The sequence below is a fragment of the Neolamprologus brichardi genome, chromosome 1, assembly GCF_056152115.1.
Source record: "Neolamprologus brichardi isolate AB-2024 chromosome 1, ASM5615211v1, whole genome shotgun sequence".
Taxonomy (NCBI): Eukaryota; Metazoa; Chordata; class Actinopteri; order Cichliformes; family Cichlidae; genus Neolamprologus; species Neolamprologus brichardi.
Genome location: NC_142104.1, coordinates 35174116 through 35186731, shown reverse-complemented (window position 1 = coordinate 35186731; position 12616 = coordinate 35174116). Strand labels below are relative to the sequence as shown.

The window sequence follows — 12616 nt, the reverse complement described above, 5'->3', positions numbered from 1 at the left end:
GCGGCTGATTCGTGTGTGATCCTGAGTGACTCGTCCATTCGTTTTGGATTAAATGTGACATAACTGAAGTCCAGATATGATTGAATTACATAGATTGGAAATGTTCAGCAAGCCTACGATATTTTTGGCAGCAAAATCATCGAAGAGAGCGTCGCAGCGGCCGTCCCAGTACTTTTAGTTGTGCTGAAGTTGTGATATTTTTCATGCAAAGTGGGGCTTGTCCCGTGGAGCTGAGTGGACTTTGGACTAGCACCAGCAATCCCTGATCCCTGCTCAACCGAGCTGTAGGGGGAGGGGAGGGAGGGGCTGTGAGAGAGGTGGGGGAAGGCAAGAACGAGAGAGGAAGTGAGTGTTCATTACAAAGTGTGCCACGGTTGTGGGCATGCCCAGTAGAGTTCGACTCACAGCCTGAAATCCAGCCTCTAAATTTGAACAGGAGGGAGACTGAGCAGACTTTTGTTGCTGCTTTCTCTCCCCGACTCTCCCGCTCGCCCTCGCTCTCTCTCACAACATATTATTTTTCCCCTCCTCCCTCCATTAGTGAGTGTGTGTGGACAGATTTGCATTTTGCTGTGGAAGAGCGAGAGGAGGTGCAGAAAGATACAACAAGGGAGAAGAGAAGTGAAGAAAATAGGAGGAAGAGGACAAGAAGTGGGACAAAAAGGCAAGAGAGAGCCCACGTTTCTCCACCAGTGAGCTTCACCTCAAACAGAGCAGAGGGACCAACTTCAAAAGGCAGTCAGGAGGGAGCTGGAGTGTGAAACGTGAGGAGAGAAGAAGATGAGAGGCTGACCGGCGCTGTGCTCGCTGTGCTGTCCAGGTCAGTGCCCAGAAAAGGCTGAACGAGCGCTCGCTCTTTCGCTTTGCTTGGTTTTTATGCTTGCAAACTCCAGCAGTGCATCCAGTGTTTTTCTTGTTTGTCGTGTGCATGCGTGCGCGTTGGTGGGGAATTGTGCGACCGATTGACAGCCTCTGCACCGTCTCAGCACCGTCCAACCGGTGTCGCCCGCAGCCGAGCCGAAGTACAGAAACTCCAGCTGCTCCCTTTAGCGCAGCACATGGGTACTGTTATAGCTCAGATGTTCACATGCATGCACGTGTTGAGGGAGGACAGAGTCTGAACGTAGCCACGTGGTTACAATAAGGGAGAAATCACAGAGCACTCACTCGCACGCTGAGCTGGAGCGCAAAGACGGGATGAGATTTTGGACAGAAGCCGTTCCTGTGACGCTCGGATGTGTTTGTTAGATCAGCCGTGGTGGTTCAGACACTCGTAACTGTAATTACACATATACCTTTTATCAATGATGGCATCTCAGGCGTCATCTCCCACCAAGTAGAGCTACAGTTATGTAAGACGGAAAATAGAGCTGAAAAAACAGATATTTTATTTACTAATCAATGGATCCTTTTGTCAAACAGCTGAAAAATATTTATTAAATTCTTATTATCACATAAAATATACTTCAGCATGTTCACCAATCAGTGAAACATCTTTAAATATGTTTCCTGACTAATAATGTCTAATTTCTCCAGTGTTGTCCAGTATGAAGCAACCCTCGTTAGTCATGAGCTGCACTTGTGTTTAGAGGAGCTGCTGTTGCCGTCTCTGACATACCACACATGCTGGAGCTAACTCTGTGAAGTCCATTATTAGATTCATTACCCATTTAGATATTTAGGGGTTTACAGGAAGTGCTGCAGCAAAATGTTCCTCTGCTGGCCTGTGCTTGTAGATTTAGTGCCTTCACAATTAACATGTTAATAAAACACAGCTGATATGTATCTGTGTACTTGGCTCAGCAATGATCTGTGGAGAGCAGAGCTGCTATTGAATATAGAAGATCGGAGAGAGGTCGGATCAGATGTGCACGTTCTTCTTCTGCTTTATTTATCGACAGCGTTTAGATGTTGATGATAAAAACAAACAAAAACAGCAATTTTATGTTGTAACTATTTTCTTTGCACCAATCACACGACTCCACCAAACAAACAGATGGAGGCATCTGTACAGCCAGCATGTCACCCAGAAACATCAGAGAGGAGAAAAAGCTCTGCTGAAAAACTGCACACGTGATATTTGGGTGAGCTGTCCCTTTAAATGCAGACGTCAGATTCATTTGGTTGCTTCTTTGTCCTGCGGTTGATTGTATTCACGTGGAAACCAGCTGTGCGCACAGTTTCTAACTTTCTGCAGTCACAAAGCAGCACAGGTAACGTCATGTTGTTGTTACCTGAAGCAGCCAGTGGAGGTTTGTCCAGTGTTGTGTCTATTTTGGTTCTGGTTTTGGGCTCAAGACATAGATGATAGATGACCAGGACACCAAACAAAACTGTGCCAAAATGAAAAATAATAATTTAAGTCACAAAAAAATCACAATTTATCTGTTTTTTACGTTTAATGAGTGATTAAAAAGTGAGCTTTCTGAATACGGGGCTGCATGACAAAAAAGATTTATTTATTTATTTTATTATTATTGTTATTGTAATGATTATTATTAGTTACATTGTATTTTTTTAGTACCTAAATTCTTCTGTTGCACAGCAGCTGGTGTTTAGAGCAGAGAGAGGAGCTGTGAAGGATGAGCTGGGACTTGTGTGAAGCTCGTTTATCTACTTTTTTGGACTCATCATCTAACAGGACCTTCACAGACACAGACCACGGCCTGTGTGACTCTTACTCTCAGTGTGGCTGAGAAGTTTGGGGTATGAGGGCAGTGGTTTAATTAACGAGCCTACTGATGCACTATGGGAAATGTAGTTTTGTTACAGTTTCTATTTTTTCTCCTTTTATTCTGGAACAAATTGCACTAAATGCTCTGAGTGGATTGTCGAGGCCTTAAAAGCATCGGTCCTGTCATTTCTGAGCAGCAGCAGCTCCACATGGAGCAGCTCAGGAAGCAGCTTCCATCTTTTCATTTATTTAACCAGCACCATGACTCCCTTATTCCTCGGGGACTGGGTTCCCATGCGTGACTGCCCGGGTCTCGCCCCCGACGGCCCGTCAGAGGCTCCGTGATCCATCACACGCCAGGCGGCCGTGTTTTCTGAAAGGGCCGTGAACTTGTTACCTCCCTCAGCCAGCTCGCCTGAATGTCAAACTCATTTTTCTTTTCGTGCGTCCCCTCTCTCTGCTCCTTCCCAGGACTGCTGCTGTATTGAAATAATTGGGCCGCATTCAGTGCGACCAGGTTGCCAGCGCAGCGTTTGAATAGAGATATCGAGCTCGGTGCCACGACTTCCCCCTGACTTCCCTTTCGCAGCTCTTTCCTCCGCCTTCCTCCGAGGTCGTGACGGGTCATCATCGTGACTCCTGCCTCTCGGCAGAACGACACGGCATCCGCGGTACATTATCTACAGTAGCTGGGCCCTGGAGCTGCGTCTATAGACCATTCTTCCAGGGTCTGTTGTCTGTAGGGTCTCTGGATTCAGCCTGTTCGACATGGCACACATTCAAAACGGTCGCCTCGAGGGGCTTTTATTCCTCCAACAGAATTCAATCACTTTTCTCTCTCGTCTTTCTGCCTCTCCGCTGAGTTATTCAGAGTTTAATGAGGGAGGGAAGATAAAGGCCAGCTTATGGTTTGCCAGATCACGAAGAGGCCGCCTTTTTGTTTCTGCTGGAGGACCCACACAGCGAGCGTTCATGTGAAATGAGTTTTTTTTTAAACCAGAGGGGAAGGTGATTGAGATGTCTGAGAAAGAGCCGGGGAGTCTGGAAAGGCGCGGGTCATTAAAGTGTCAGAGGAGCTGCAGCTCTTCAAATATTCCTCAATACTTTGCATGCAGTGCAGGACGCAGAGGACGGAGTGAGAAGGGGGATTTCTGGGCAGCAGAAGGAGGTATAATCTGCTGCGAGGTATTATGATTATCAAACGTTAATGCACTGGTTTCACTTCAAATAGTTATGCAGCGCTACACTTCCTGCGCTGTGCATCACTGAAATGACTGCACAGGATTATCCCCTTACATAAGAAAGTGTGGGTGGTTTGGAGACGGCTCCTGACAGTGTGGGAGGGCGTCGGACCGGACCCGAGGAAGGCTGACGCTAGGCTGTTGTTGAGGTTCAGTTTAGGTCAAAGTCCATACTACGTATCAGCTGTCAGAAAGTGTGTTTGCTTTACCGGCTGCACGGGCGTCAGCATCTACGCAAGGCTCCTCTGTCTGACATCAGAGAGGTAGAAGGGTTCACGCCTTCTCTCTGTCACCGAGGTCAATGCTGGTCTCTGTGGAGCTGTTACTTTCCCCTCGAGCAGTTGCAGCACAGTGTGCGAGCACGTCTTTGACAGGTTGGGCAGGTTTGTAGGAGCATTGATTATTTTCACTCCTCTCCGAGGTTCACGACTCTCCTGGATTTGTTTTTGTAAAGCTGCTGAAATCAGATAAAATGGGTCTTTGTTGCAGAAATGAATTGGGCTTTAAAATTACAAGGACGACGCAGGAACTTGAACCCTTTTTGGGTTAGAGGCTAGCTTTAGTGCACAAGACGTCAGGCGGTTCAACTGTGGCCAAACTGATAACCACACCTATTTTTGCTGGTTATTATAACCTCTATTAGTCACTAGCTTTTGTGTTTACTGTATCGTTTTATTTTCTTGAATTTGTAGCAACTAAATATAAAATGAGTCGGGTGCGGTGTCCAGCTGGGGGACTAGCAGGTGTTCTTGAGTGTTTCTTAATGGGCCGTGGTTGCTATTCATTCTGCAGCCTTCACCCGCAGATGTCGGCTTTAAAAGAAAGAAACAGCGCCAGCTCATTTCAACTACAAGAGGACTTAAAAGTCCGTTATGTGCCAGAGCCACAGCCCAGTCCTTCAGTTTCAAAACAGCACATTTAAATCAAATCTAACGTCGTCGTCATTTTGCCAGTTTGAGTGAAATTCGGCCTGGTGTTTGATCCTGGTGGCAAACAGGAAGGAAAACAAAACACAGACTCTCACTCATCTGGTTTTGGTCCTTATAAGAACATCATTACTGACCTTTCCCAGGTGCTCGTCTCACAGATATTACATTACAGAGTAAACATTGTTATATGTGCCGTTGGTGGAACACCCACAATGTCACACATTAAATATTTAATAATTAAAATTTGAACCTACTGCCACGTCCTACTTCATTCTGAAGTCTGACTTTGTTTGATGTGAAGATATCACGTTGCAAAATCTATTTATAAGAAATGATTCGATTCCTGTAGAATTACAGTAGAAATGTTCGGCTGATCTGTTAGTGTCTGTTTGCAAAGGATAATAATTAGGCCGTGTTTTTATTGTGCAGGTGCTGCAGGGAAGCTTTCCTGGAGCGCTCAGGCTTTTATGAGCGGATATCCTAGTAATCATAAAATAATAAAAAGCTTTTACAGTGAATGTATTTCCCTAAAATAGAAGCAGGAGAGAAGGATCGGGCCTGAATACCAAAACATCCCGATCAACATAAAGCTGTGTTATAGTGAATGCATCAGGACCCGTGAAGAGTGCATCAGTGTGTCCTGTATTACTGACAGATGTTTCTGCAACATTTTAAATTACATTTGGAACATTTATCTGTGCTCACACTTCATTTACAGCCCACATCATGGAAACTGCAGCTGTACATTAGGCTTTTAATAGTTTTGCAATTTTCATTAGTTTTTATTTCTATTTAGTTTTGACTTCAGATTTTCAATTTTATACAAGTTTTAATTAGTTTTTACCAATTGTTTGCTAGTTTAGTTTTTATTTTTTTGAAAATCCTTAGTTTCAGTTTAGTTTTGATTAGTTTCAGTTATAGTTTTAGTCGTGTTTGCAATAATTAAGTGTAACAACATCCCAGTTTCATCATATCAGTCATTCTGCTCATCCTTGGGTATGTTGCTATTCCAGCTACCATACTGCACCCTGGACAGGTCGCCTGTCTGTCGCAGAGACAGACAGCTCACATTCCCACCTTTGGGGAACCTCTGGTAAAAAATGAGGGCAGATGAACAGCTATTGATACCAGGCAACTATAAAAGATATATCTTGGCCCCAATGAGACTATTAACTCTTGCAGCACCGGGTGCATTGCTAAATTGAAGACTCACACAGTTGTGTAGATATCCCAGTCTCAATAAACATATTCACCAACGCTTCCTCTCGCTTGTGATGTTCCTGCGAACGGACCAACCAGCAGCCATCGCTGCTGGAAGCACTGCATTAATGTTTTTTGTGGAGTTGTCTCGGGATGCTTCACGCTGCCTTGCCTGGGGTTAGCTTCTGTTTTCTGGGGATGAGGGTTGAGTGTGCTCCCTTACCTTCTCAAGCTAAGCTAGGTTAGCCTTCTTGTGTGAGCTTTTCAAGTGCACTTTAAGGTTTGTGGGATTTTTTCCCCTTTAGAAATGTCCCTCATAATTTGTCTGTTTCCACTACAAGACACTTGCTTTATCCAAAACACAGTCATATTCAAAGTAATCCCAAATTGGACTCTGGCTCCCGACTTTTCCTGACATGATTCTGCGCGTGGACGGAGCAGCGACACAGACGACTCGACTAACGTGCTGCCCCCTGCTGGCACAATGAGACACAGCAAGAGAAAAACCTGGAAACTACACTTTATTTTCACCCTCGACTCTTGTATGACACACATGAAAACTAAACACATTTTCATTATCAATTCAGTTAATTTTAGTTGGTTTTGTGAACACTCATTACAGTTTTAGTTAGTTTTCCTTTTTTGTCTTGTTTTATTTTTATTTCCGTTAACAAAAATGTTTTTTCACTTCTAGTTATTTCGTTAGTTTTCGTTAACAATAATAACCTTGCTGTACATTAAGTATTATTCATTTAACATTAATCTTAACCCTTAAAAATATTTAATAAGTGAGCTGCTGAACATCACTGACACACGAACACTGAGAAAATCTCAGACATTCTGGTAATTAATTTTTAGAGACTTCTGAGGAGTCTTATTATTCTTACTGTGTGTAAAAAAGAGAAAAAACATGTATTTATATCACATGGGCGCCACGTCTGGTTGTTCTTACTTTATCCCAGCTCGTGATAACAGATCGACAGTGCATGATGGTTTTGGACGCGTGTAGCTTCTCTGCACTGTTCAGGGAGGCTTTCGATCAGCACTGCACTGCAAGCACGTCTCTTTCTGTTTTTGTATTTATATTTATTTGTGAAGATGCAAAGCCACATCACTGTGCATTAGTTATCATAAACTCTTTTGTCCTGGATGTTTCTTCTTTCTGGTAAAAAGGGAGTTTTTCCTTCCCGTTCTTAAAGTGCTTGCGTATCGGTGCTCTTCTCATTGTTGGGGTTCCTTTGTATTATTGGAGGTGTGATTTTGCAGCACAACCCAGATCCTGATCATTTTGAAAATTCGAGCACTTCTGTGTCACTAAAATTTGGTTTGATTATGATTGCATGGCCTTCGTGGTGGCGGTTAATTAATGTAATTGGAGGTAACAAATTCTAGTAATTGTGAGTCCAAATAAGCAAACAGCTGATTGAAGCTGACTCCAGATGAGGTCCCTCCTGACACTTGTGTGACGTGCCACCCTCCTCAGACACAGCCTGTCAGTTTGAGAGCTGATCTGTTCTCCTTTGATTCTCCTCACTTGTTGCTGTATATTGTAAACAAAGCAGAATGCAGTTACAGGAAAACAGACAGTCGTATGAAGGTGTCAGAGAAGCTTTTATGTGAAGGATGATTGCTGCTCCACTGAGACTCGAGCCTCTAAGCACAATGTTAAAGCTGTGTGTGTGTGTGTGTGTGTGTGTGTGTGTGTGTGTGTGTGTGTGTGTGTGTGTGTGGGCGTGCTTCGAACCGACACTCCTGCCCTCGCTCTCTGTTTTAACTCTCTTCATCTCCGTCTGCCTCCCTCCACCTCTTTTTCTCATACCCCTCTCCATCGTGCCTCAGCGGGGGTGAGAGTCGCAGGTTGACAGCCTCGCAGGTCTCCTCATTACGCGGCGTCTGAGCCGGTAGAGATTTATCGAGATGATAAAAGCAGTCTGGAGGGCAATAATGACCACAGGCTCTGATGCAGGAGGAGGAAGGAGGGGAGAGGCAGCGGCTTGTCTGGCCGCTCGCTCGGCGTCTGATCATTCATCAAATGAAACGGCGGAAAGTTTGCTTCAGTGTTTGCTGAATATATTCGTGCATTATCGTTTATTTATTTTACTGGTGCAGTAGTCGATGCAGTGTTAGCATTGTTAGCATTGCATCTGTTTTTTCTTCTTTTTTAGTAATAAAATCAGGCCTGTTTTAAATGAAAGTGCTAACTAGGTGTGGCTGTAATTATTTCCCCCAAAAACATCTCAGATCTCAGATTTTCTCTTTTTACGCAACAGGACGAACATTTGTGGTTTAGCGAGGAGTACGTGTGAGCTGAAGTGAACATGTGTTGCTTCATCACTCAGATATTCCCTGTATTGCGCTTACGTGGAGGAATCGATGTTGAAAGGATTTAGTTTCTGCATAGAAACGTGTAAAATGTGGTTAACCAAACTTCAGTGCTCACACTCCCCAACCCAGTCGTTTAAACATGTACGCTGCCGTCAGGTATGTGGAGTGTGGTGTCCTACGCTGTGATGTGTGTAGCAGAGAGTCGGAGCGAACTCGACGGCTCGTCTTGCAGATCAGAGATAATAGGAACATATGGTGCGCTCGCAGTGTTGGCGGCGCTCTTCCCATCGCTGTCCCTTATCTTTTTATTGCAGTTAAAGATCAAGTGTCCCTTCCTGGCTGCCACACTTGAGCTGCGGCCTTACGCCAGAGGACAAAGAGGAGCAGCAACAGTCAGACTGCAAAATCTCATTGAGTATTTTGTCTGTTTTCATGTTAAAAACCTTCCATTCACTAAGTGTGGTTAGGGAGCATGCTCAGTTGGGTGTGGCTGCAGCTCTACGCCGTGCTGTCTCCTCCTGCTCTGTTCTCTTCCCCCCCAGCAACGGCCTCCTCCTCCTCCTCCTCCACCTTTATTCATCTTCACACCTGCTCTCCACACCCCCAGCGTTGACATCCACCTCTTTGCTTCTGCCCCCCTCGGTCTGACTAAAACGGCTGCATTTAGATTAAAAAACACAAACCTACCGTTTGGAAAATGCAATTGTTGGAAAGGCCAAATATTTGTTCTGCTCGTATTCACTCTGTTTATTTATGGACTTCATAGTGCGGTGCTTTATCCAGCGGCCTAACAAGCTAACGGTCGCTGCTTTAATCCCAGGAGCCACACAAATCCAGCATAAAAATCTGCCCAATCAAACATGCTGAGCGACCTGCTGTGGCGCTCTGTGGTGTGAAAAGGAGGGGCTTTACTCACTATCTGTATCCCACTTTGACCTTTTCATTTTAAAATTAAACATATATGTACTGTAATTTTTTTTAAAGGCTGTAAACCTTTGGTTCAGATTTCAAATAATCACTTTAACACTTTAAATGATGCTCAATACTCCGGATAGTATTCCTGATAAAATACAGAGACCATTTCCAAGCCAAACACTTCTTCACCAGGACATAATCAGGCTGCTTTAGGCCTGTTAGCATGAAAAGATATTCCTCAGGCTGAAACGGGGGGAAAATCCCAGACGCTGCCGTGGCCACGTCTCCTTTCCTTATCTGTCGCTGGGAACTCGTGATGATTGAAGAGAGAAGCAGTGAGTGCTGACAAATACTGAAAGAACAACAACTGTAGTGAAAGAGAAAGAAGCTCCACGGGGATGTGAGGCGTCATTTAACCCGGCACAGAGGTGCTGATCCTTGACTGAGCTGCTCAAGTTCAAGTTTTTACTTATTTATTTCTTTTTAAATGCTTTTGATGGTCATGCAGTCGATCAGACGTAGTGTTAGTGTCCATGTAGCTGAGGATGCGCAGAGGTAAGTCACTCGTCCCTCTGAGGTCGCAGGTTTGAAGCTGGAGCGTCAGGATACTAAAATATCCTTTCTGAATGATCTCTCGTGTTTTTGCTAACAGCACGTACATGCAGAGACGCATTCGTTAACAAAGTGCTGTAAACTGCCGCTCTGCTCGTTCGCTCGTGTCTCTGTGTCGCTGCTCTCTCTTCCATTTCTCGGGTTCATTCGTATGGTAATAGGGGTCAGGAGATGAGGGGGTTCTCACGTTCAATGTGAAACTTGGCCCTTTGTGTAGCGCCGGCTCGAGCTGCTGTGACAGAGGCCAGAGGTGAAATTGAATTTAGCTGAAATTCCCCAGTGAGTCGAGCCTCGGGCTGGACGGAGCTGGCCGGCCTCGGGGTGCACGGCTCGGGCCAGAATCCATAGGTGTGACCGGACCCTGGTGGACTCGGTAAACCCGAGGCTTAGCGAGGACTACGGCACGCTGTGACATCAGATTTGTTGTGGAGACGACTTGACCGTTTGAAGCACCAGCAGCTCATTTGTATTTGATTCAGACATGATGTTGTTTTTAATACGACTACTGTGCTGAGGTCTAAGCAGCTCCCCTAATGCTAACCTCAAAGCCAGCATTTCCAAGACTCACAAAGCCTGTTTAGGATTAAAAGTAGATAGTAGGTTTTTGTCATTGATGGTGGCTTTTTGAAGTTTATGCTAAAAAATCAATCTGATTTCTACTCTTACATGATTTTAAAATGTATATTTTTCAAAATTCTGTGTTGCAGCTATGTTTAAGTCAGCTGATGCTGGGATACGTCAGATATTTGAATAAATAAAACAAATGTTTAGGGCGACGGCTCTCCAAGTGTGTGGCCAGGAAAAAAATCCAAATTCAATGAAATGCTTTTTTTTCGTGGGGAAAATAAAGAAAACAGTTTGCTGAGGTCATCGGGCGTTTTTGCTTTTATTGTAAATGATTAATGAAATTAATAATAAGCTGTGCAGGCTGGAAGAAGGAGAACCACTGGGTGTCGTTTAAGCATAATGACAGGAGCCTGTCTGCTGCTTCGACCAGTAATCTGAGTGTAGTTTGCTGACATGCTAACCTTTGTTATTTAACCTTTGCTGAAAATCAAGTATCCATGTTTTGACCTATAGTTGTAGATGAAAAGAACATTAATGACAACTTACTAATTTGTCAATTTCATTTAACAAATTATTAAAAAGGTGATTCTACTAAAATTGATGTTGCCTTATTTTATCTAAAAATACGAAGACTAGTTTGTTACAGTAGGGAACAAATCCATTAACGTTGTATTGGTGCCAGTTTCACTGGATGATATAAAACCCGACCTGATCGTGGCAACGACGACATTAAAATCACTGAACCAACCTCTGGGAACCACTAATGCAAATATAACATTCAGTCTAGGGCTGGTGATATGACCCAAAATTCATATCTCGATATTCTTTAGCTGGATGGCGATATACGATAAATATCTCGATAAAAATTTTTAAATTGAAATTGAAATTGAAATTTTATTTGTCACACACACACAACCATACACAGTATGACATGGGGGTGAAATGCTTGTAGCTGTACAATGCCCGACCATTAAATGACAGAAAAACAAAAAGTTTTACAGTATTTACAATTTACAGGTTACTACAAAATTTACAAATTAACTTTTTACAGTAAAAAATGTGCAAATAGAAAGAGATTATAAAGATTATAAATTATAGGAATTATAGGAAATGTGTGGTGGTGCGTGTGGTGGTGCGTGTGGTGACGTGATGTGTGGGAGAGTCCAGTCCTACACCTGGTTCAGGGCCCGAATAGCCTGGGGGAAGAAGCTCCTCCTCATTCTCTCTGTTTTGGCCTTAAGGGAGCGGAAGCGCTTCCCAGACCTCAACAGTGAGAAGAGTCCATTGTTGGAATGGGAGAGGTCCATCATAATCTTCCTAGCTTTGGACTTTAAAGCCATAAAGTGAGAACAAACAGAGAGTTTAGTCACAGCTGTGTCCCAGATGTCACACAGGCAGCGTAGATGTTCATGAAAAAATTGAAATGTTCATGAAAAAAAAAGAAATAAATTATGAGCATTTATTAAACAATAATGCTCCATAAATAACAGAAAACAATGTTGTTTTTGTGCATAACAAAAAGCTCACAACTGTGCAGTCAAAATGTAAACTAACAGACGCTGAGCATAGTAACATTTCACAGCTGCTGTGTTCTTAAGTTCTACTGCGTCACTGACAGCCTGGAGTTTGAAATCCTCTTTGTAACCACGTCTCTTAACAGGTGCCATTTATGGTCCTTATACGCACACAATCCGGTAATGTTACATTGAAGCACAGTACGTATCACTCCGCGAGGCTCCAGACTACGGTAGCCGTAATGCTCCGACAATCCATCAAGCGGTGCAGCTCTGTAGCTTAGCGCCGTGTAGCACATAAAAACGGTTCGCGGTCATCAAGCACAACCAGAATTAATACATAAGGCGCACTGTCAACTTTCGCGGTTAGCTCGTTAGCGCGGTTAGCTTGTTAGCGCGGTTAGCTCGTTAGCGCGGTTAGCTTGTTAGCGCGGTTAGCTCGTTAACACATTGACGCCGTCCAGCCCCACGCACAGGGTGATCCGCGGTAACTCGTTAACAGAGATTTGCCCCGTTAATGCAGTTATGGCGTTAACGTCATGCTGCAGCACTAAAATAGTCTCCAAATGTTTTTGTTTTACCGAGCAGCTCCTCTTTGATAGCTGCCGTGTCCGTCCTGTCGCTGCCTGCAGGTGAAGC

General features: G+C 44.0%; 1 long non-coding RNA gene across 4 annotated transcripts in view; it reads left to right on the top strand.

The window, feature by feature from the left end:
- The first annotated feature begins 375 nt into the window (after positions 1 to 375).
- The window catches only part of LOC148106462 (uncharacterized), a 138048-nt gene continuing 125807 nt past the window's right edge, over positions 376 to 12616 (top strand). For all 4 annotated transcript variants that reach the window (XR_015719088.1, XR_015719086.1, XR_015719081.1 and 1 more), the window contains exon 1: positions 376 to 820. This is a non-coding gene — a long non-coding RNA (uncharacterized LOC148106462). The remainder of the gene's footprint in view (positions 821 to 12616) is intronic.